This window comes from Dipodomys merriami, unplaced genomic scaffold, assembly GCF_024711535.1.
Source record: "Dipodomys merriami isolate MVZ:Mamm:240054 unplaced genomic scaffold, mDipMer1.0.p SCAF_1663, whole genome shotgun sequence".
Lineage (NCBI taxonomy): Eukaryota > Metazoa > Chordata > Mammalia > Rodentia > Heteromyidae > Dipodomys > Dipodomys merriami.
In genome coordinates, this window is record NW_027203008.1 from 39,100 (window position 1) to 55,878 (window position 16,779).

The window sequence follows — 16,779 nt, forward strand, 5'->3', positions numbered from 1 at the left end:
CCCTCCCCACCGAAGTTGTAAAGTTCGTTTTCGACATGACAACTTGTACTTCTCATTGTCGCAATGGGTCCACCTGTATCCTCGTTTAAATGACTTGTTTTTCCCTTTCCCCTCCACAAATTATACCGACATCAAATACAGTGAAAGTAGGGGTTATAAAATGGGGGAGGGACATACAAAGCAACAAAGAAATAATCTTATAAATGCGTTAGAAACCATCGCATGAAAGAAAACATTTGAATACATATCTTAGGGTTTATTTCCCAAACATTACCTCATCTGACTTTTTCTGCTTGACTCAGACATATACTAGATATTGCAAATAAGGGGAACCATGGGACCTATGTTTCTTTGGGCTTGGCTTACTTCACTTAATATAATTTTCAACTTGGAAATTTTCTTATTTTACTTTGTGAAGACAAGGCCTTACACACATGGAAATGAGAAACTAATTCGTAAGTGTACAATTAAACAGACACAGTTTGTATGCAAGTGTACACAGATGTATTAACTGAAGTATGGTATTTGCAGGGGAGAATTCGGATGGTAAAATTCCCCAGGAAAACAAACTCATAGTCCAATGAAATGAATACCAGGAAACTGGCACTTTAAAGGTATGAGTAGGTCAAGGGGAGGGAGGGTGGATGAACGAAGAGAGGAAGGCAACCATAATACTTAACATGTATCCTGTGAAACCAAGAATTGAGAACAGGGCTGGTTTTGGGAGAGTTGGGAGAGAATGATGAAGGGGTGGCATGATCAAGGTGCATTGTATTTATAAACTGATGTGTGCCACCACTGATAACAAAACCACAATATAAAAGGGGCAGCGAACACTGGGAGACATTGGCATAGGTGAGAATTACCTGCCTGACCACTGATAGAACCACACAGGCACTTCAATGGGGAAAGCCATTTCACAGAAATCATCTCAGGGAGACAGTGAATGTTTTGTCTTTATGAGGTATGCAATATTTGGATGTCATAGAAAGGAAGGATTCGAGGCACGAGCAGGGGTGGTGGGGGAGGAATATGCCCGGTCCCTTCCTGTGCTGGTGAGGTGCAGTGGGACAGTAGGGTTGCGGTGGAGGCGTGGGGAGAGGAGGCTAGAGGAGACCTTGAATGTCACATTGAGGACGGGTTTTGTGCTGCAGCAGCAGAGGACTGTCAGGAGCACAGAGGGAAGATTTCCTCGGTGGTGTTGTGGAGGCAGAGACAGGAACCATAATACTAATTAGGCGTTCATTGCTAATACGCTCATAGGAGTGGTGGCCAAGAGTAGGATGTGAGAGATGTGGAAAGTCAGTATGAAAGCACAGCTGAGTTACTCAAAGACAAATTTCCAAGTGGGTAATGAGAAAAGGAGAAACTCTCTGACACAAAAATAGAACAAGGTGAAGGAATTTGGTGGGGGCAGGTGGTTAAGAAGGTGCCTATTTTGAGATAACAAACTTGCTTCTGGATGTAATGAGTTTTGATGTGCTGTTAGAATGTGACGTGTAGATGTCCACATATAAAATTGCCAAGTGCAGATATCTGAATTCTGATGATGTGAAGCCCTGGAGTGCCAACGTGAACCGTGAAACCAAGAGCTTCTGAAAAATTCAGGCCCCAAACGCTTTGAGATGTCAAACCTCAACCCGTCACTAAATTATTCACATTTGATTTTGTTCTCATAATGAACAGAGCAAAGAATCCGTTTTTTTCTCACAGATTTTTTTTTGAAGTTGGCAAAAATAATGTATTTTAAAGAAGTCATCAATGATCACTGAACTTACTTGGTAGATTCTTTTTTTCTTTTTGGTGAGGAATGACTCACATACTAGAAAGTATAAAATCCAATGGCAAATATACACATGAGTCCCCCTATACGTACCACTCCCATCAGGAAATGGAACGCTTCCAGCACTCCAAAAAGTGCCTCATAAGTTAAGGTCTCTCCAAGCTGCTACCTTCCAGAATGACTACCACTTTGAACAATATCCACTTAAGTTATTTTTATGCCTACAGCTCTGTATGAATTGAATCATACAATGATATATCACATACTATATATGATCTTGTATCTGTGATAATATATATCTTTCTTTGGTTAAGATGCATTTTTCTAGTATAGTTCATGGAAACAAATCTGGAGACGTGGATGTAATTTACACTTATTGAGGAACCATGCCACCCTAGTACACCAGGCCATCGGCCGCACATAGGGACTTTGTCTGCATTGGTGTACACACACACACACACACACCACACAGACAGGCTGAAGCACACACACACACACACACACACACACACACCCCACACAGACATAGGCTGAAGGCCCCTAGATGAGGTCATGGCAGACTCAGGCACTGGTTATGGCCCAGGTTTTACCCTCTTTTCTCAAGAGTGGGGGGAAGACTCTTACAACTCTCATGTGATCGTCTTAGGTCAAATGAATATTTTTATTTTACCCCCACTCTTGGTGTAGGGACAGGAAAGTTGTTTAGCCTTTGCAAACTGATTTTTTATCTAAGTGCTGAAAAGTTAGTTTGCTCTTATAATAGCATAAATAAACACTCTTGGAGCGAGAGCTCAGTTTTATTCTTCCCTCTTCAGCAAAGCATTATAAACAAAATCACCTCCATTCTAAACACAGAAACCTAGAATTACAGGAAGGACATCTCATTTATTTAATAGTGGTAAGGAAAATAGTTTATGGAACAAGGACCAAGGACCTTAGATAAGGGGACTAGAGCCACAGCTTCCTGCAGCTGTGCAATGAGTTACAGGCAGGGAGGGAGAGGTGGAGGCCTTGCTATTATGTGCACAGAAACACCTTTCAGTAATCCAGGAGCTCAGGGCTGCCCAGCATGCTTTGTATTAGAGGCTGGGGACAGCATATTTCTTTGTATCCTTAGAGTTTCTGTTGCCTTCTGAAACTGATACAACACAAATTGTTTGTGTGTGCGTGTATGTATGAAAGAGGAAGCACTTTAGTTCAAATGAGCACTTAATATTCGTAATTTGATCTAATTTTAATAAATTATATATGGGAAATACTGAATAGGCCACAAAATATTTTATTATTACTATTTTTTAAAATAAAATGTTTTTCTCCATTTCTTCTGTCCCACCTTCAATTTTTTGTTGCTTTTTTTTTCTTATGAGCAAGAATTATATCTGCTCAGATTCTCAAAAATTAATCTGCTTTAAAATGTTGAGAACATCAGGTCTCCTGTCAGTAAGCAGACAGGAGAAGTTAGGGAGAAGAGCATTGTTTGGAAAAGAAAACTTAGTCATCCTGTCACCTGAATGCATATTTGTGTACTGCTTAGATATTGCTGCTCCAAGTGATTCTGAACAGCTCTTCAAAGGGTGCATTGGTATGTGACATTTCAGAGGGAGATGAAGCTTCAGTCCACAAAAGGACATATATTAATTGGGGATTTTACTTTATTTTGGCACAGAGTTTTTAAAAAAAAAATCACCTGGATGGATTTTAAGATATAGACAACGTTTCAGATCTGGTTTTGGAAGCCTGATTGAGAAAGTTCTTTCTCCCCAGCATTTAGGACAGCATGTTCTCTCTAAAGAAAGCTGTCTATTTTTCTTTTCTTTGATGGACCTTCAGTTTAGAACAGACACAAAGCTGGGAACACAACCCAAGGCAGAAAAAATTCACTCCTATGTACTGTTGGTCAGGTTGACTGTAGGACACAAAGGTTATGGATCGGTGGTGGAGCCTTGTCCCTGCGTGAGCATGTTTTCTGGACTTTGGCTGGAGCTGAATTACTGACTTCTGAAAGGAGGGATGGGTCTGGGTTTCTAGCGGGAACAGCCAATGGGAAGGAAGTAATATTCATTAAGAGTGTCTCAGGCAGGCCACACCGGTAAGGCATGCTGTTAACACACCCTCCTGCACACTGTTCGCCTGTGTTTGAAACCCTTCCAGGATACTGGGGTTACGTTTTTATTCCAACCAGGAAGAATACATGATTGGATTCTTCTTTTTATCCCTTCCTTCCTTCCTTCCTCGCTTCCCTCCCTCCCTCCCTCCCTCACCCATCTCCCCCTCCCCCTGCTGCCCTCCTCTGGAGCTCTTCTTTCCACCAGGAGCTTGAGAATAAGATTATTATCCAATCAACTCAACAGCAGCCCATGTCAGTGTCCACATGTGCATCTGAGACGAGAAGAGATTCATTTGTGACCTGGAAACTGAAGTCTGCTTAGGTCTGTAAATATGAATAAAGCCCATTCTCCTTAATGATGAAGGTAATCTCCAGTAATTTAATTGTCTTTCTTAACTAGTGGGGATAACCCATTTCTCTCCACCCCCCCCTCCTCTCACACAAAAACTATGCTTCTCATAGAGTGATCTTTACAAACACAGGGGAAATATGTCTTTTGGTTAATTGCATTTGAAAGAGCTTCCCCCCCCCCTTTTTTTCTTTTTTGTATGAGAGACTCTTCTTTCTCCACCACAAATTATGTGTTTTTCTAATACATATTGTGGTGAGCTGCTTGGGCTCTTATGGGCTAACTGTGGAAGTGGTTGGTGTGTGTGGGATGTACTCCTGGCTTGGGTTAGCTTTGGTGAAAGTTGCTGCTTTGGTTGCTGCTACAGATGAAAGGCAGTTTCTTTCTGTTGCCGTTGTTTGTGGAACTTTGGTGGACCTGGAGTGGATTGTGAGACCCCCCTGCCAGCCCATCCCCTGTGAGCACAGAGCCGTTGTCTCTTTCCATGTGTCATGTGCATTTTCCAAAACATTCAGCCGTGCCTCTAAGAAAGAAGTACAGCTTCTTAAGATGGCCTAGGAATGGAGCTGTTTTCTTTTCAATATGGTTTTGGAAAGAAATTATAGATGGAAGGTAGAAATCAAGTTGTACAGAAGGACTTAAGTGTAAGCCAGGAATGCAAAGATTAGACTCACTGGTTTAGTTAGGGCAAATAACTTCACTTTGAATTATTTTCTTCTTTTGAGCGAAAAAAAAAGTAGATCTGTGTTGAAAGCAGTGTCTGAGGAGACCAGCTTATAACACACAGCAATTGCAGAGACAAGTTAGGTGACACCAAGAACAAGTGTGTCTAGGCAGTCCCTTTAAAAATACCCCAACCGAGGTTATGAAACCACACAGCTTCTTTGAGGAATAACGCATCCAGGGCTAAAGCAGCCTAATTTTATTCAAGGATTTGAAGAGTAAAAAGGGATTTGGTTCTTTAAAAAAGGGAAAAAAGAACAGCCGAGTGAGGATTATTGATCAGTGAGGGATTAAACATTTGCTGGAATACAAAGCATCAGGAATTATCAACATGGACATCACAGTGGCCGGCCATTCAGCACTTGGAAATGCAAACAGCCCAGTTTCCCACTGATCCAATGGCAGCAGCCTGGAGCTCTTGATTCCCTGTGTGTCCACCTTTGTACTCCCTGCCCCTGGACAGGGATGAGGAGATGGGTTAGGGGTGAAAGGAAACTAATCTTGCTCTTTTAACTTCTGTCTGTCTGTCCCTCTTGAGCAGGCCAAGCAGAGACCAGAGAGGGAAAGCACTGGGGAGCCTAGGAGAGGTCCTGAGGTCCAGAGAGGATCAGGAGATCTATCGGGAAACCTCAACTACCACTTCCTCCTGTTGCCAGGGCTGTGGTCCTGTCTGCTTGCCGGCCCGCACCTGCCTCTGTGGTTCACAAGGAAAAGGCATTTGGCACTTGTACAGCCGGCCCAAGGGAGTAGTGCTGGGGCCATCCCTCCCTTTCTGGTTTTGTCTTTTTCTTCCCCTGTCAGGTGCCACTGGCTTTGAACCATGTAATTGCATCAATAAGCCATCTCTGGGATGAGCGGTGTGTGTGTGTGTATGTGTGTGTGTGTGTGTGTGTGTCTGTGTGTGTGTCTGTTTGTGTGTGTGTCTGTGTGTGTGTCTGTGTGTGTGTGTGTGTGTGTGTGTGTGTGTCTGTGTGTGTGTTCTACTGGCAGCCTGGCTCTGCCACCCTGCCTCCTGGAAGGGTTTGCAGGACTGAGGACATTGGTTTGGATCCTGAGGCTGATTTTTATCACCTCTGCATAAGGCTTAGCCTGTGAGGAGGGAAAGTGAGAGGGAGGGAAGAGGAAGTCTGACTTTGCACTTTCAAGAGCATGTGTGATTTTCCAGGATGTACATAATATACATTGAAGCATCTGTGTTGTGGGCTCCCAGGGATTTGCCTGTTCTCAGTGCCGATTCTTTGTGCACCCTGCATACATCCTACCTTTTGGAGACTGGGGGAGGCAGTGGAGGATGTTGTATAAGAGGACCAGTGTCCTGACCCACGTGCTGACTGGGTTAAAACAGGTGCACAGATACTTCAAGCTCCAGCCCACATCTCTACCTACCCCTGGGCAGGAAGAGCCTAGGGTCACCGTCTGCCTCTTGGAGACTCAGTTTCCCCATCCACTGGGAAGTTTTTGATAAAGGCCTTTATTTTGGGTGCCACATTCTCATGCTGAGTCTCCTATTGCCTTCTGTTGTCAACTTGAGGAGCCTTTGAAACTTTGGGGGAGACGTTCCCATCTTTTTCTTCCTTCTTCTTTTCCATACATTGGACTGTGTTGCTATTTTCAGGCCACAAGTGATGAGACTGAAATGTAAGTGTCTTGATGTGCCAGGTGGGGACATCAGGCCACCTGGCTCAAAACCTGGAATTCTAGGACATGTTAACTGTCTGAACCACAGAGGTAGAGAGAGCACACACAGGGCCACACTCACTGACCCGTGAATGTCACAGATGTGGCCGGGCCAGGCCTTGAGACCATGTCAACCCTGGTCCAGAGGAGAAAGGACACACTTCACCCACAGCTCTTTTTAGGGAGCTGGGATTGAGTTCCATCTGTAGAATCGCAAAGTGTTTCTGGGTTTGGAGCCACTCTTTCTCAGACGTCAAGTAAACACACACAAGGTTGCAATGAGGGTTATGCAAGCCTGTATGCTGGGGTTTGACTCAGGACAAGCCCTAAAATGAGCACATTTTGCTCATTTTTGCTGTTCAAAATTTTGGTGATCCTAGGGTTTAAACTCAGAGCCTTGCACTTGTTATACGGATGCTTTACCACTTGAACCTTGCCTCTAGGTTCCTTTGCTTTCTGCCAATGTTGTATGACTGTGTCTGAATCCACCTCCTCTAGGTTCACTGGTGATGTTGGACTCCCGGGCCCATGTCACCGCACTGTTTTTCTCCCCCAGAAACAGTGTCTTGTGGACCTTTCTGCCCGGTCTGTCCTAGAACCTTGATCCTTCTAATGTCAGCCTGCTAAGTAGCTGAGATGATAGGTGCCAGCCACCAGCATGTAGCTGAGGATGTATTGTCCCACTGTTATCCTACTGAGCCCAAACCTTAGATGCACCCAGTGATTGTGTTGGCGAATTGACATCATCGGATGAGCAGCATATATGGCTTATTTATTGACAGTCGAGGTCCAAGCCCTGACTAGGCCCAAAGCCTTAGCCTCACTCTTGGTCCATGGAGATGGAAGACTATCCAGGCAGATGTGTCTCAAAACAGCAATGCTGCTGAGTTTGGTGTGTGTGGTTGTTTGGGGTGTGTGTGGTTGGGGTATGTGTGGTTGTTTGGGGTGTGTGTAGTTGTTTGGGAAGTGTGTGGTTTGGGATGTGTGTGGTTGTTTGTGGTGTGTGTGGTTGTTTGGGATGTGTGTAGTTGTTTGGGATGTGTGTGGTTGTTTGGGATGTTTATGATTGTTTGGGGTGTGTGTGTGTGGTTGTTTGGTGTGTGTGTGTGGTTGTTTGCGGGAGTGTGGTTTGGTTTCCTGCTCATCAGCCTTGGTGGGTGCCATCTTCTCCCCTCCCCATAGGATGCTCTCTGCTCACAGTGGTGTGACCTGTACCCCTCTCTATTCTCAGTGTTTAACCTGTACCTCCTCTCTGCTCTTGGTATGACTCTATCCCCTCTCTGCTCTTGGTAGTGTGACTTGTATCCCTTCTCTGTTTTTGGTGTGACCTGTACCCCCTCTCTGCTCTTGGTGTGACCTGTACCCCAGGGCTAATTTAGGCCATTGGGATTTAGAATGCAGTTGGAGATGGGAAGGAGAGGGGACTGGAGAGGGAGGCTGGGAGAAGAGATCTGGTCCCACACCTGCTCGCTGCTCCTCAGGACACCTCTGTGCACTCCACAGGGCCACTGTGAAGCCTGATGGGGAGGAGCTCTATTCTGGCTGTCCAGGGCCCCGCGGAAGGAAAAGCAAGGGAGGAACGCGCTTGAAAATAACATCGTGACTGTTCTTGGGGTAGAGTTCTGCTTTTGCCAGCTTCATTTTTAATGAAAGGATGGAAATGTCCAGAGGCAGGGTGGTGACTAATGGAGTTGCATTGTCCTCTTCTTATTGGAGTTTCAACAGCAGGGCATCCAAGCTCACTCTCTGAGACTGCATTCACGCCAATGTGCAATATGAAATGGAGTTCCTTCCGCATTCACCTCTCTCTAGTCCTGGGCCTGGAGCAGCAACTTAGTCTTCACCTGGTCTGATTTGATGGGATGATTCTCCAGCGCTCACTCCTTTTCTTATGTTGACAGTGGTAGTGGTGGGGGGGGAACACAAATTTACATGACAAAGGACATAGTTCACCTTTTTCACCTGGGAAGTACTTGTGTTTGTTTTCTGGGTAGATAAACTACATTTAAATGGCATGATGGATTAAATAAAGTGTTATTTTTATTTCCTTACCATTGTTAAGGACTAAGTACTTCTGGGTTTTCTTTTTCTTTTTTCTTTTTTACTATCTGGCAGCAAAAATGCCAGCTCAAGTAGAAGTGTGGTTCAAGTGGTAAAATGCCAGCTTTGGAAGAAAACGCTAAGGAAGAGCATGAGGCCACCAGATTGAAGTCTAGGCTTCCAGTCCCAGAGGCAGGCTGTGAGTCACAGCCCATTGGGATCACACAGCCCAGCACTGCGTAACAGACAGTGAAAGGGTCAGGACATGACTGCCATCATTTTGTTTTTCTTTGCATGCTAGGCTTTGAAGTCAGGGCCATGCCCTTACTAGACAGAAGTTATATCATCTGAGCAATGCCTCCGGCCCTTTTTTGCTTTATTTATTTTTCAAATACGGCTTCCAGGCTGACCCATCAGCACCTCTCATGCATACTTGGATCATTAATGTCAGCTGCCCATGGCACTCATTCTCCCTCCCCCCCCCCAACTCCTTGGAGTCCTGCTGGAGGCTCACTGCAGACACATCCTCATGGCTGCTGTAAATGGAAGGGACCCTGGTCATCAGCAAATGGCAGTGTGAGGCCAAGCAAGGTCAGAACTGGTCAGGAATCAGGACTGGTAATGACTCTGTGCTTAGGGGCAGGCATAGCTCCTGATGAGTGGGTGGAGGACTGGACTATGTAGCTTCAGTGTATCTGTTTTCAGGCAGTGACTATCATAGACACATTTGGATTTTGTGAGGTTTTTGAGCAGTGAGGATGGAAATCAGCTTGGGGCACAGCTGTGGACAGGTTGGTTGGTCCGTCCCATGTGCCTGGGACACCTTAGCTTGCTTTGGCACCTAGGTAACAAGTTGCCCTTATGACGTAAGTTTATGATTTTCTCAAGTAGAGACTATATTAAACTCCACGAAGGCACAAGGCTTGACTTGTTCTGGCCACAACTAGTTCCTCCTATTGTCTCCAGACAGAGCAGCAGCTCCACAAATAAGGGATGGGAGGGGGGCATGGGGAACGAGAAGGAAGGGGTGGCGTCGCCCAGGAAGCATTGTACTTGTAACCTGACTTCTGGAATTGTTACCCTGGGTGCAACCCCATCAAAATACTAATAAAAAAGTCATGTTTTCTTATTTGTTATGAACAAATAAGAAAAATAATTTTAAACAACCACACTCTATAACCCATAGATAATTACTTCTATTTTTGTTTTTAAGAAACAATCATTGTTGGAGAGTTTTCTTTGAAATACAAAAACTCTTCTTGGAAGCTTATCTGTGTATTAGACAACAGAGCCCCTGAGTTTGAGTTTGCAAAGACTTGGAAATGGAGACTTTCAGGATGATTGCACTCCTTCCGCGCAGTGTGTTTCCATACCCATGCATTCCCACAAAAATTTCCTCCAGTCATTTTTGGCACTCTAATCTTTGTTACCTAGTTTAGAAAACAAAAGTTGGGGAAAGTCATGTGAATTGAAAGTTGTGCTTTTCTGTATATGGTTAAAGAAGTCTTCCTTTGGGAACTGCCTACATTTCTTTGCTGTTTTCGGCAAGTTTTCCTGGCTCTTGCTGCTTTCTTTCTTCCTTAGAGGATTCTGTAAGGTCTATCCATCATCCAGTTACCAAAATGCACCTCACTGGAGAAGGAAAAATAGTTGGCGTAGCTGAGTGTTTGAAAGGAAATAGGAGGAAAGACATGCCTCCACACATCGAACCATCTCTGATGCGCTTTTGGAAATTCATAATGACAGATGGGTTGGGGAGAAGGAGATACACTCCACAGTGGGCTTCCTTTCAGATCCAGAGCTCCTTCCAAGGTGTTCTGAGCTATTCTTAGCAACTGGGGCTCCACACATTCACCCCGCCCCCCCCCAGAAGAGAAGACTGCTTGAGGAAGCTTTGTTGCTTAGCATTTTGCTCCAAACAAAAGCCAAACCAGGCAATGCAGGAATAGATGTGGAGAAATCTAGACGTCTATTTCATAGAACTTGAAGGACCAAGGCACCTGACTTCTCAGGACCTGTGCTTCTTCAGTCCTCTGATAGGAGTGAGAAGTTCTTTCTCACTCATCAATTCTTTCAGAATTCTCTGAAAGAAGTGATGAGAATATTCGTAGGGAATGGTGGAGATAGGAAGGTTCCATAGTCCCTATCTTTTGGACACTTGCAGTGTGGAAATCATTGAAATTGTTTTCCCCTTCTCTTGTTTATTCAACTCTACCTATCGTTGGTTGATGGCTCAGATTATCTCCCTTCCCCCCCCAACCCCCAGTGTAGTAATGCATTTCAGGGTAATGCAGAATTTCAATTTGGGGTGTAGAGTGATATGGTTTGATCATGTGTTACAGAGTTGAAGTTCTGAGACCCCCCCTCCCCCATGGAGTTAGGAGCTTTGCGCCATGTAGTCACTCTAAGAGCACCTGTGGATTCTTTCCTAGGCTCTCATACTTAGCCACCGACCATGAGCTTGAGCTCTGCCTCTGATGGGCACCAGTTGAGTGTCCATTTTCACCATGAACATATTTGTGTGGACAGGACCTTCTGTTTGGGGGGGGCATACCGTGGTGGCTGTGGCAAGACAGAGAAAATGCCTACGTCTGTAAAGGTGTACCTAAGCTGAATCCACAGACTTCTATTCCCAGAACGGCCTCAACTGGTGATCCTCCAGATCTGAGTTCCCTGAGTACCAAAGATTATAGGCACCAGTCATGGATTCCTGGCATGATGCCTAAATATTGCAGCGGATGCAAGGAGTTTGAGAAGTGGCGACTGCCTTACAGGGGGTTGCGAACTCCAGCCCCTTATTCTGTTGCAGATGTCAAATCAGAAGCCATCTATCCACCACAGGCAGCTTTATTAGATGATCAAATTGGTTATGGAAGTGCCCTGCCCACCTGCACTGGCCTCTTTCCCTTACCCAGCTAAGGACTCCTTGCAGACACACCCTCATGGCTGCTTTGCCTGCTGTGATCTCAACTCCTTTCCAAATGCTTGCCTCGGCAGCTTCCCCTCCATCGTGCCTGTGCCTCTCGGACTGGGTTCCCATGGTGGTTGGATATTGAGCTGCTTGTTAGAGGAGGAAACAAGGGCTGTTGTGTACAATGGCAGGCCTGAACTGGCCCTGAGGCAGGGCAGACGCTCTCCCAGGTGGGACTTGTCAGGGCACAGGGCAGGCATCCTGCCACTGGGCCCTGGGTCACTGTGGTGAGCAGCGGTCACACTGGAACTTCTCTCTCTCAGAGAACAACAGGTTATATCTGACCAGATTGTCTTCTCTAGGGAATCTGTTTCTCCACCTACTCCTGGGGGATGCCTGGGGCTTGAGTCCATGCCAGGTTTCACTCCTGTCCAGAACTTTTCATTCCAGAAGTTTCAACCACTCAGCCAACCCCCCTGCCCTTTGCTGCATTCCCTTCTCTGATTCTGTGGCTTACACTCTTCATTTTCTATGAATTGTGAGTTTCCCTTCTGGCTATCCTTGGTTCCTTCCCTTTAGTTTGATTGTGAATAGGCTCCTACTTTGCTTCTAGAAACTTCTTTCCTTCTACCTCTCATTTGGGGGATACTTTACTATACTTCTTTTGGGGGATTCAAGAGTGTTTATGAATTGTTTCTTAAGTGGGCAAACTGCACATACTCTTTAGAGCAGTTTGTGTGGGGGGGTGTGCGTACGTGCAGTTTGTGTGTGGAGGGGTGTGCGTACGTGCACATATGACATATGTGCTTCAACACAACTTCAGAAGAGAGGTTCCGCTCCTGATTTCCTGATTCAGAGAATGAGGTACAGAAGATTCAACCTTGAGTAGTGAACAGGGGAGGGCCAGGCGGCCTGAGCTCCAGACATTGTTCTCTGTACATCGCCATCTTATGTGACAATGGGACAAGTCTCAGTGTCAGAGCAGCAAAAGTACTGAGTTGAAACATTCAACCGTGGAAATCTTTTACAGATTATGCCCTCATGAAATGATCTATTTGGCAGGAGTTTGGAGTAACAAATGTATGAATTTATTGTAGGAATGTATTAGATCAGTTCTCTTCTCCTCTATCCTGAGGCTTTGTGATGGTTGCTGACTGGTTCACTTGCAGGAGTTTTCCTGTTCATAGCTCATGAGCAAAATGAGGGTGATAAATTGCACAGAGGAAACTGATTATTGACAATGATTTGGGCTCTTCTATTCCCTCTATCTGATAGTGCCAGCGACTTCTTAACTGGCATGGACTGTTTGCTGTAAGATAGTTTCCCTTTTCACACAAACTCACAAACTGGTGAACTGTCATACTGTGTCTTTTCAGTAGTATCCAAATGTAAGGCTGGCTGACAGCTAGTTTGTTGACTCCTAGAAGATAATAGCAATTGTCTCCGAACAGATTTGTTTCAAAGATTCATTACCTGAGTTCTGGAACCACTTGTGAGGTGAAAGATCTCTATCAAGATGGGAGGGAAGGCCACCATGTTGGGTGCAGCCTGCAGGGAGTAGACTCAGCCATTCTATTTGTACACCCTACATCTCTTTGTGGCTGTGGAGGACCAAAACTTTGAATGAACTTTCACTATTTGCTGCAAAGTGTCCCAGGCATTTCATATCTTACTTGCTGAATGGCTTTGAATGGTCAATGCAATCTTAGGTATACCCATGGGAACTCAGATAAGCTATACAGGGAATTGTATTTAATCAAAGACTTCAAACAATAGAAATTAAGAGGCAATGGTGTGTTTGTATATTTAGCTTTCACTCTAAAAAAAATAAAACCAAACTGAACAAAAACTGATCTCAGTGTTTAAGAGGAAAATCTGCTTTTAACAACTTCAACAAAGGTTGATCCCCCCCATCTTAAAAAGCCCCATCAAACTAACTTCTTAATAATTTATTAACCAATGAGGAAATAATGAGGACTACAATTCCTTTGAATTGTATAAACCTGTATAAAAGATAGATCAAAATGACAGTCCAAGATAAGTGAATGTTGGACTGATCTATTGAACTCTTCTAAAATACTCAGGTGAAAAGAAGCCTAGATCCAGGCTACCTACTTGAAAAATAAAAAGACCAGCTCTTGTTGGTTCCAGTTGAGGATGTGGATGGTATGCTTTAGGTTCAGGAGGAAGGTCAATCAGCTAAATATGTCAGAACCCTTGGAGCAGAGGGAGAGCTGTGTGGACAGGCCTTGGGTTTGACCTCAGAGCCTCACCCTGGGTAAGCTGGCCACCACCACGTGGCAGGTGCTCATCACAGACTTATCTTTTGTGTTTTGAATCTGCTTTTTGTCTTGTCATGGTCTGATGAATATTTGCTAAGTTCTTGTTACTGCTGGTACCAGCTGCATGCCATGGCCATTATGGTAAAGAAGACACATGCTTTCGGCCCTTCAATGGTAAGATCTGGATGAGAAAAACCACTTATTCATCATGTATCACTACACATACCTGTAATCCAAGCTACTTGGCAGATGAAGGTAGGAGGATTAGGATCTGCGGTCAGTCTGGGCAAAAGAAGAGATCTTATCTAAAAAAAGAAACTAAAAGCAAACAGAATTGGGGGTGTGGCTCAAGTGATAGAGGTCTTACCCAGCAAACATGAGACCCTGAATTCAATCTCCTACACTGCAAGAGAAGGAGGAGGAGGAGGAGGAGGAAGAGGAGGAAGGAAAGCAGAAGAAGAAGGTGGAGGAGGAGCAGAAGCAGCAACAGAAGACGGAGGAAGAGGAGAAAGAGGGGAGGAGGAAGAAGAGATGGGAAAGGAGGGAGAAGAGGAGGAAAGGAAGAGGAGTATGAGAAGAGGAAGAAGTAGAAAGGAGAGGAAACAGAAGAGGAGGAGGAAGAGAAAAGATGAGTGAGTTATTTCCAGATAAAGGGAAGGCAGTTTGGGAATGGGCATATTCGGTTAGCTCACAAATGGATTTACTGTTACAATAAACACACTATAACTTAAAGGCATCAGAAGTCATAAATACATGAGATACCCGTTATTCACTGAACCTCACAGCTTAGCAGCAGCTGTCCACCCTGTGGTCATCTGGCTGACTGGGGGCTTCTAACTGCGGCCCACTGCCCGAGTTTTGAGAGACAAGCCTCCTGCATAGTCCTGGCCTGGGAAAAGATCCAAATGCAAAGTTCTAAGTGGAACGAGCAGGGTCATCCGTCTAGAGAAGGACTGGTGTTCTGTCCACTGCATCCAGTCTTCCCTTCAGAGTAAAGGATGGATATCCTTCTCCGCTGTGGTCACAGTTGGGAGGGATTGCTTTGTGGGGAGTGGAGGCGTGGTGTAACAATGCCTTATGTATGAAGACGGCAAGCTATTTTCTCTTCTGGACTCTGTGATCTGTATCATGGTTTGATTGGCTGGAAGCCAGTCTCAAGCTAAATTCCTACCCTGCCCCACCTCCCCTTGGAATACAGAGGTCATTACGTGGTACTCATTGTGTATTTCTGTATTAACTCCATTCCTGTCTCCATTGTATGCTGGTATCCATATCTTTCTACTTTCCCATTCTCTCCTACACCTAGTTTATCAGAGCAGTTCTGGAATACAGCAAGTTATAAATAATTAAAATGTATTAAATTGCCTGGGACTAGGGTGGAATTTGGGAGCTTTGTTTTGCTCTTCTTTGCTGCTGAGGGGCGAGCCGAGCCATCCTGTTGCTCTCCTGCCTTCCACTCACTTGGCCTTCCCATAGACCTCGGTGGTTTTTGCTGCTGGGTTTGCCATCCAGGCTTGGTTTAGGTTCTCCCCGAATCTTTGTCAGTAACCTTGGTCTAAGGAGCCTGGGTGTCTTTTCCCCTGAGCTCATACTTGAATCACTCCGCAGGTTTGTCTTGCCTTTCTTGTCTTCATAAATTGTAATAGCTTCTTTTGTCTTAGACACAGAGGTACAAGGAACGGTTAAGAGCTATGGAATGCTGGGTGCTTGCTCCCCAAATCCCTGTAGTCTGGAGCAAGGAGGTAAGATTAAATTTTGCAAATCTCTTTACAAGTCCAGTTGAAAATAAGAACCTCCTTACTTTTCTTAGAGGGATAGATCTGTCTGATAGTGACCCTGAGTTTGTAGCCAAAGGCAACTTTTAGAAACCTTGAGTGGTATTGGGCTCTGTCACTGACTGGTAACTCCAGGCTAATGGCTTTGTTGTATGGTTTCATTGTTCTCAGTGGAGTGTTAGCTCCTCCCCATAGTCCAGGGGATAAAAGGTGAATTGTTTGGTATAATATCTAATGATCAATATATATAACTAGTACCATTAGCCTGCCTTCTGCTTATTTGTCACATTAGTTAGTTGGTCTATCTTCTGTAAAGATTATTTATAGCAATTATGGTAATTACTATATCCACCATAGAGGAACCATATGAATACACACTTAACATCTTCTTTATTTTTCTCTAAACTTGACTTTTATAAGTGCTCACTCCTTCCTTTCTTCCCTTCCATCCCTTCTTTTTCTTCCCTTTTTTTGTGTTTGACCTTAGTCTTGAACTTATGGCCTCTTGCTTGTTTGGCTCTTCTGTTTATGGATGATGCTCAGTCCCTTGAGTCTCACTGACTTTATCTGTCAAGGACTTTGAACGGGACCCTTAGATCTCAGCCTCATGAGTTGTCAGGAGTATAGGGGTGAGATAACAGTGCCAGGCAACTCTTTGCTTTTACTTTTAAAAGCAATGTATTCTTTTATTTATTATCTTTAAGGAGTTATACAAAGGAATTGCTATCTAACACAGCAGTTTAAGAATACAATATATCTTCATCAATATCACCTCTTTCAACCGCTGTTTTGATTCCTCTATACTTCCTTTCCCTTAACACTTCTCATGACCAATTATTGCATATTCACTTCTGTGGATTTACTGCACACACATTTGTATGTATGTGCATGCATGTGTGTGTCTGTGTTTGGTGTGCATACTCGGTTCCCACCACAGTCTTTCTAGAACATTGCTTGGCATGTCATAGCCATGCAAATCTATATTGAATAGTCTTCAAACACCACCAGTTTCATTAATGCGGCTTTGGATGATACTTGAAGCAGAAAGGGCACTCATTTGACTGAGGACAGAAGCTTTTCTCTGGGAAGTGGGTGCTTGAAAGACCCAGGGAAAACATGGGCTGCATGACTC

General features: G+C 44.5%; 1 long non-coding RNA gene across 2 annotated transcripts; it reads left to right on the forward strand.

Annotated features, from left to right (window-relative positions):
• The first annotated feature begins 565 nt into the window (after positions 1-565).
• Positions 566-8,654, forward strand: LOC138828879 (uncharacterized). 2 transcript variants are annotated; one of them, XR_011372406.1, is made up of 4 exons: positions 566-614; positions 4,096-4,212; positions 4,607-4,696; positions 5,504-8,654. It is a non-coding gene; the product is annotated as an uncharacterized lncRNA (long non-coding RNA). The 2 variants fall into 2 exon arrangements; XR_011372405.1 differs by having other exon boundaries at positions 4,607-8,654.
• The last annotated feature ends 8,125 nt before the right edge of the window (positions 8,655-16,779 follow it).